General features: G+C 37.2%; 1 protein-coding gene and 1 pseudogene across 1 annotated transcript in view; both read left to right on the forward strand.

Moving 5' to 3' along the window:
• Positions 1–8,685, forward strand: part of Acad11 (acyl-CoA dehydrogenase family member 11) — a 109,966-nt gene that overhangs the window by 81,527 nt on the left and 19,754 nt on the right. The window lies entirely within an intron of this gene.
• LOC105743885 lies at positions 6,654–7,795 on the forward strand (annotated as a pseudogene).

Consider the following 8,685-nt stretch of genomic DNA (forward strand, 5'->3'; position numbering starts at 1 on the left):
GATTGATGATGTAGAGTGTGCCTAAGGAGAGTCACATGGAGAGAAAACATTCTCTCAGGCTTTCATAGATGCAACTTTTTAAAGGAACTGGGAGAGCTTAATTATCCTCCAAAAGCCCCAGGAGCTGCTGCTGACTAAAGAGTTGTTCACGGCTCCCGCAAGGGCTTCTTTCTTGTGGTCTTTTCCAGCTGTTGCCAAGTAGGTCCTGGGGCAGGCAGGATAAGGGAGGAAGGACACAGCAAAGCTGAGGGCCAGGCAGCTGGAGCAGGCACGGGGCCTCTGTCCAGGGGCTGTGTTCATGAGCGATGTTTCAGTGCTGCACCAGAGAGGAATTTCTCTCTGGCCTTTTAAAGTTAGTGTATCGTGCAGAACGTGCCTGGGCTTTGTAAAGATCGGCCTCTCCCTGGAAAGTTCGCATCTGGCATAAATAAAATGATCTGGCAGAAGCAAAAAGAGATGTGTGAGCGTGTTGTAAACACTCTTCTGGGCCAGCTTTTTCCTCCTCATTTGTGACTTAAACGTTCCATTTTCCAGAATTTGGAGACTCCCTCCAGCTGTCTGCTAGATGACTGCAGACTCAAAAGCGTGAAATTCAGTCTTAGTGAATGAATTTGGCAGTTTCCTAGAGTGCTCAGTTCCTACGCACTTAAGGCTTTTTGGCAAATCTCTGTAGATGCAGCTGAGAACATGTTCTTTATTCTGCAATTAAGAAGTAAGTGCATTTAGAGTCTGTTCATGAAGTTATGACTGCCCAACTTTGCATCCCTCAGAAAAATACTCATTGGGTGCCAGCAGTGAGTTTGAAATTGACTTAGGGCCAACTTTAAGCCTCAAAGGCAGTGCTGTCCAATAGAAATACACACTGAGTCACAAATGTCATTTTAAGTTTCCTGCTAGTATAGCACCATTTTTTGAAAAGTAGAAAGAGAACAGATAAAATTAATTAAAAATTTGTATTAAACTGAATACTGCAGTACCTCAGTACATGAATGCTTCTCTTTGCAGACAATTTGGTTCACAAACAAAAGTGTTCAGCAACATTCTGCTTCCAGGCAACAAACATGACCACAGCCCCGTCTTTGCCACACAAACACAACCATCTTCCCCAAATTAAGTTCCCATGCCAAGGTACCACTACCCCAAATGTGGCCATTTCAATGTGAAATCAATATGAAAACATTACTAATGAGACATTTTACATTCTTTTTTGGTGCCATTCTTTAAAATCTAGCATATATTTTACACTTCCAACACAGTTTCTTTCAGATTGGGCATATCTCAAATGCTTGTGGTTGGTGGTGGCTCTATTGGCCATCACTGCTCTAGTAAAGCCCTAATCAAACATCTTCTGCTGAAAATATGTCCCAGAGCAAATAAAACTAAGCATAAAAATAACTGGTGAAGGTTACTGTGGCTTGAATCAGAGCCCTGTAGTGTTCTGCCAGCCCAATTTGTCTAACAGACATCATTCTTCATTTTAAGTAATTATGTTTAAAATTTGGAGCCAAAAAGCCAATTTGGCCAGCCAGAGGTATTCAGTGTGTCCCCTAAGCTTCAGTGCTGAGTTATGAATGAGTTTTTATTTGTGAGGTTTGCTTTTCATATTCTTCCAAACACCTCCTCACTTCTAAATTCTGCAGGTAGGAGAAACCTCAGAATGTTCACTATGCTAAATGAGAAGCAAGTACCAGCTTTTTAATTAAACCTTCTACCTTGGAATAATTACAAATATACATGCTCATATGAGAAATAATAGAGATCCCTTCTGCGTTTTACACAGTTTTCCAGTAATGACATTTTGCAAGACTGTAGTATGATAGCAGCACCAGTGTTGTCATGGATATGGTTAGGATACAAAACACTTCCATCACTACCCACTTTGCTCTCTCACCCCCCCCTCCTCCTTGACTCCTGGCAGTGACTAACATCTTTTTCATAATTTTGTCACTAAAGGGATGGAATCATACTTACATAAGTATTTGAGATTGGCTTTTTATTCTGCCTTATTCTTTGGAGCCTCATCTAGGTTATGTGTATCAACAGCTGGTTCTTTTTTACTATCTGGTAGCATTCCCAGTATGGATGTACTACAATTTCCTTGACTGTTTACCTTGAGGGACATGTAAGTTGTTTTCAATTTAATGAGACTACAAAATAAAGCTGCTAGGAACATTTTTGTGGCTTTTTGTGTAAGCCTTCACTTCTATGAGATAAATTCCCCAAATGCAATTACTGGATCATATGGTTAGTTGCATGTTTAGTTTTTTTTAAAGAAACTTCCAAATTCTTTTCTATATTTTATTCTGACCAACTGTCTATAAATGGTGTGGTTTCTCCCCAGCCTCCGTGAGCAGATGGTGTTGTCACATTGTTTTGTTTTGTGGTCATCCTGGCTGGTTTGTAATGATATCTCAAAGTGGCTTTAATTTACACTGCCCTTGTGGCTGATCATGTTAACATCTTTTCTTGAGCTTTTTCCCATTCTACATCCTCCTGGGGGTATGTCTTACCCCATGTTCTAAGTGTACAGTTCAGTTTTATACTGTGGAACCGTTGCCCTTTGAGAATTTTTTACATATTCTGGATACTACACTTCATCAGATAATGGAGTTTACAAATATTTTTCATTTTGTTTTTCTTCCTTGTTATAGGGTTATTTGTGCACTAAAATATTTAATTTCAATGAGCACTGAAAAATTAATTTGTCATACTTTTTGCTTTTATGGATCATACTTTTAGTATTAACTCTTAAGAACTGTGCCTTACCTTATATCCTTATAATTTTCTCCTATAAGTCATCTAAAAGTTTTATATTTTACATTTGACTGTGTGGTACATTTTGAATTAATTTTTGCATAATGCATAGAACTTGGGTGAAGGTTTTCTATTTTTGTTTTGTTTTGCCTACAGATGTCCAATTGTTGTTGCAAAGGATATTTTTTTCCTCTACTGAGGTGTTTTAAATCTACTTTTAGTTATCTATTATGTACTAATTGTGTCTCTCTACCAACAGTCTGCTTACTTCGAATGTAGTCATGCAACTAGACTTGAAATAAGCTACAGTGATTCCTTTCATTTTATTCTTCCCTTTCAAGTGTTGTGGCTATTCTAGCTCCTTTGCTTTTCCATATGATTTTTAAGGATAATCTTGTTTATACCTTCAAAAAATATTGCTAGAATTTTGACAGGAATTATGTTAAACTTATATATCATTGTAGGTAGAATCAATATATTTATTGTAGTCAGTTTCCTATTTTTTTTTTGTACCAGGAATTGAACTCAGGACCTTGCACTTGCCAGGCAGGTACTGTAGTGCTGAGCTGTATCCCTGGCCCAAGCTTCCTATTCTGTAACCATGGCTCTGTAACCATGGATCACCTCTTGATTTCTGCCATGCATGTAGAGCTTCAGTGTACAAGTCCTATATGTCTTGTTATGCAGTCATGAGCCGGCCACGTAAATATGTTCTGATCAACGATTCATTGCTTAAATGATGGTGGTCCCAGGATTGTATTACATAGTGGCATCATAGCTGCTTTAGTGAGTGTGAACACTCTGCTCTTCACATACCAACAAAGTCACCTAACATGCTTCTCTGTACATTTCCTAAGTGAGCAACTCATGACTATTTACACATAATATTTTTGAGTAACTATAAATGGTATTATATTTTTAATTTAGTGTCCTTTTGTTCTTGACTAGTATTTACAAAGAAGAGAAAAACACAAAGGAAAAATAAAACAGCAAAAAATAATAAAAATGATACAGAATTTTAAAGCAATGTGATAGGAAATTAACAGTAGCTGTTATAATACATAATGTTATCTTCAGAGTCGTTTCTCAGGTTACCTGACCTAGGCATGCAATATTGATCAAATAAGCATTAACTGTTCCTTTCAGCCATTCAATAGAAATCAGTGCTGACTAGTATTTGTTGATTCAGTTGATTTTTGTATATTTATCTTGTATCCGGTGACCTTGCTGAACTCACATATTCTTTCTAGGAGCTTTTGTAGATCACTTGGGATTTTATATAGTCAAAATGTCAACAAAGTTTCATTCTTCCTCCCAATTATCTATGCCTTTTATTTTTTTCTATCACTATTTTGAATTCTTTCAAATTTATTTTTTAAATAATTTTATTGAGAAGCAAATAGTAACAGTTTCAAAACTGATTATTAGCACAGTTTCAATAATAAATGCATTGCATATTGTTGTCTTAGTGGTTATTCATAGTACAAGATGCAGACATGATATCCTGTCCACAAACACTATTAAAACAAATTTCTCTATTCATTAAATTAAGACAATGCAGCTGTAAATCTATCCTAACTATTTTGAATATACAGATACAAAATGGTTGTTCATTTGTATCACCTTTTTTTGTTTAGTTTTGTCAGAGAAGGGTATTCCATTGTCATTTAAATATTGTAGGTACATGAATTCAGCAAAATATTCCAATATAGTCCAGAAGTCCATAATAGTAGTGGGTATTCCATAAGACTGGCATTGTCAGAAGTTGTTGATTTGAGCCTTTTACAGCTCAGCATATTAATATGACTTGACTTTTTATACTTCGTTTTCATACTTTTCTGCTGGATGTTTAAGACCAAGATAAAGCAAGACATATAAAATAAGAAATATAACTTTTGTATCTGATAAGGCAGGATTTATCCTCTAATCCTGTACTGTAGTTTGTAGATCCTTTGTCAATGTCAGCCATGTGGATGAGTCATGGCCATTGCTTGACCAATGAGAAAGCCTGAGAGAATGTTTTCTTTCCATGTGACTCCTTAGGCACACGCTACATAGTCAATCACTTTCCTCTGTGACCTCATAATCTCCTTGATCAGAAAATTTGCGACACAACTGAGTTACATGATGTTATAGTACAGGTTCTCCTATGTCCTGAGTCTTCACTGACCTTGAAAGGTTAGGGCCACAATGTTGGCTGTCCTTGCAGCCCTTCTTTTTCTCTAATTTTTGGTCTGCAATGTTAGGTTGTTAACCCTCAAGAAGAGAAGCTTATTATTATTACCCTACAACTTAGGCAGTTGAGCTTAACCTCACTGTCTGAATATCATACATCTCTTAGGCATAACATGGAACAGGTATTTTCCATCAAGTATTGATATGTTAAACTTTAAGTCCCTACAGAATATGAAGGAAAAAAATAAAAAATATTTAAAAAATAGGAACAGTTACATATTTTTACACAGAAATTTAGAAATCTAACCATATACAGCATTGTAGCAGGACAGTCCTGTGACATTTTTTTTCTTGTTTCTTGTTTTCATGTATTACCCTTTTTAAAAAAAAAAACATTTACTTGAGAGACAGTATGGCAGTAATTTGTATGTCATGACAAGCAATACATATTTAGAAGACCAGAATGACAGGCATTACAAGCATGACCCTACCATTACACATTGCTATTTTCAGTACCGTTGCTTAGTTCACAGGTATCAGCATATATAGTTAGTCAGGGTGAGAATCCTACCAATTAATTGCTAGTTTCAAAAGCATGTTGAAGAATCTCAGGATCATTGATTTACCCATCTCGTGCCTATAAATGGCCTTTTATTTTTCTTGACTTACCTTCTCTAGAATAATGGTAAAGGCTGATATACTTTCTTTGCTCAAACATTTCAGGGAGCATTAAACATAATGTTAGATATGGGGTTTTTAGTTTTATTTTTTTTATTTTACAGAAGGATCTACAGGTTGATCAGAGTCTCACTACTAGATCGGTCTCATAGTGATCCACCTGTTTATAGCCTCCCAAGAGCTGGGATTACAGGAGTGCACCAGCACGCCATCTCAATTGCCATTTTAGTGCACACCGGGGGCAGGGCCAGCACGGCAGGCCTGATCTAACCCCCAGCCCCTGCTTGCAGGTGCTTTACTCCACTGAGCTATTTGGCCAGCCCAATATAGGGCTTTGATAGATGCTTCTTATCAAGTTCAATTCCTCTGTACAACCAATTTTCTGAGACTGTATTTTGAGAGTTAACCACTTGACAAATGATTTTGTATATTAAATTATATGATAATATGTTTTCTCTTCTCTAGTGTGTTAATTTGGTAAGATATACTGATTAATTTTTTTGTTTGTTTGTTTGTTTTGTTTTGGCCAGCTCAGCCCTCCCTGAGGGTGGGGCTGATGCAGCTTGTGGTGCTGGGGATTGAACCATGGTCCTCTGTGCATGCCTAAGCTTGCCTAAGCAGGCACTTTAGACCACTGAGCTATCTCGCCAGCCCTCTGATTGATTTTCAAATGCTGAGCCAGCTTTGTATCCTTGCAACAATTCTACTTTGTCATAATTCTTTTTGTGTATTTCTAAATTGTTTGCTAATTTTTGACATATAAAAATTATAAATATTGGGTAGGGGGGATAGTTTGGTGGTCTAAGTGCCTACATGGCAAGTGCAGGGACCCGGGTTTGATCGCTGGTGCCACATGCTGTGTCAGCGTGCCATGCTGGCCACCGAAACTGGGCATGGTGGCACACCCCTGAAACCCCAGCACTGGGGAGGCTGAGCAGAAGGGTCACTATGAGTCTGAGCTGCTTAGTTAGACCCTGCACCAAATTAAAGAAAAATTATATTTTTGAAGAACCATGTGATGTTTTTATAAACGCATACATTGTATAATGGTCAAATCAAGATACAGTAATCAGCCCTTCACTTTGGTCCCAGTGAGAGGAGGGCAGTGCAGTCTCTACAGCGCTGCAGAGACCTCCACCCTGGACAGGTCTCCCTCCCCAGGCCTCTCCCCTTCTGCCCCTGAGTGTCCTCGCCTCATAGGCCTGTTGTTTCTGATATCATGGGATGAAGTGAGAGCAGTCCCAGGGAGGGTGGCCATGTCAAGGAGCCGCAGTCTCTGCCAAGAACTGACAACAACTGACTCCCAGAAACTGCTGCACCAGCTGAATACCCTGTTGGAGCAGGAGGCAAGATGTCAGCCAAAGGTCTGTGGCTTGAGACTAATCGAATCTGCACACGTAATGGCCTCAGAATGACTGCAAGACTAAGGGACTTTGAAGTAAAAGATCTTCTTAGTCTTACTCAGTTCTTTGGTTTTGATACGGAGACATTTTCTCTAGCTATGAATTTACTGGACAGATTCCTGTCTAAAATGAAGGTACAACGCAAGCACCTTGGGTGTGTTGGACTGAACTGCTTTAATCTGGCTGTAAAATCAATAGAAGAGGAAAGAAACGTCCCAATGGCAACCGACTTGACCTGAATGGGTCAGTATAGGTTCACCATTTCAGATTTGATGAGAATGGAAAAGATACTACTGGAGAAAGTGTAGGAAAATCAAAGCTACCGCTGCCTTTCAGTTTCTACAACTCTATTATTCACTCATTCAAGAGAACTTGCCATTTGAAAGGAAAAATAGCCCAAATTTTGAAAGACTGGAAGCTCAGCTTAAGGCATGTCACTGCAGGATCATATCTGTAAAGCAAAGCCTTCTGTGTTGGCCTTATCTATCATTGCATTGGAGATACAAGCACAGCAGTGTGTAGAGTTAACAGAAGGAGTAGAATGCCTTCAGAAACATTTCAAGATAAATGGCAGAGATCTGACCTTCTGGCAAGAACTTGTATCTAAGTGTTTAAATGGATATTCATCAAACAAGTATTCCAAGCCAAATGTCCAGAAGTTGAAGTGGATTGTGTCTGGGCATACTGCACGGCAACTGAAGCATAGTTACTATAGAATAACTCACCTCCCAACAACCCCTGAAATGGTTCCTTAATTGGTAAATTTGGATGTTTTTCTCTGTATAAATTTTTTTTCTACAATTGAAACACTGAAATATTATATTCAAAATAAACCATCTGGACTTGAAATAGTAAAAGGGAAAAAGTAACATCACCAATCCAATCTAGTCAACTCACTTTTGAAGGCACATAAGGTACAACATTCTAAGAAAAGGAGTCATCCCATCTCTAATATATATGATATATATGATACATATGTTATATATATACATATATATATGTATATATATATAATTTTATCAAATTAGCAGCTTAGGAAACGTCCTCTTTAATAACTTTAATTTTTAAAGTAGCCCTGAAGTAGTGTTTTTTTAATTGCACATTTTGCTGTAGTCCCATGATTTAACTTCATTTAAAATTGTAACAGGACCAAACACTTGATCCATATGTGAACTCACGACTGTTAGCTCATAAGCAGAATCATTATGAACCTGAATATTATACCTAGCGGATGATCTACTGAGTTTCTTAAAAGTGTCAGTATGTGTCAACATACTTCTATTGCATTCAAAACCCTAAAACGTAATTACATTTGTAGAAATATTTTATATGGTCTTGCCATCTAAATTAACTTATAGTAATGATTTGTCTTTTCCTACTCAAAACTAAATGTCAACATTTAACACATCTGTATATGATTATGAAACTTAGGTATGAAAAATTTACTTTTAACAGTTTGTAGTATTTAGACCAGCTTTTGATAAGCTGGGGTTTTTTTTGTTCTTTACATAAATAGTATTATTGCAGCAACAAAAAAACATTGCTTTTTTAAAAATATGTATTTGTTTTTTTTTAAATTTTATTGATAAACAGCAATGAGACAGTTTCAAATCAAATCGGAAGTACAGTTTCAACAAATAATACACTGCATATATTCTTCTTAGTGGTTAACTGC

Source organism: Octodon degus, unplaced genomic scaffold (assembly GCF_000260255.1).
Source record: "Octodon degus isolate 3935 unplaced genomic scaffold, OctDeg1.0 scaffold00008, whole genome shotgun sequence".
NCBI classification, from domain to species: Eukaryota; Metazoa; Chordata; class Mammalia; order Rodentia; family Octodontidae; genus Octodon; species Octodon degus.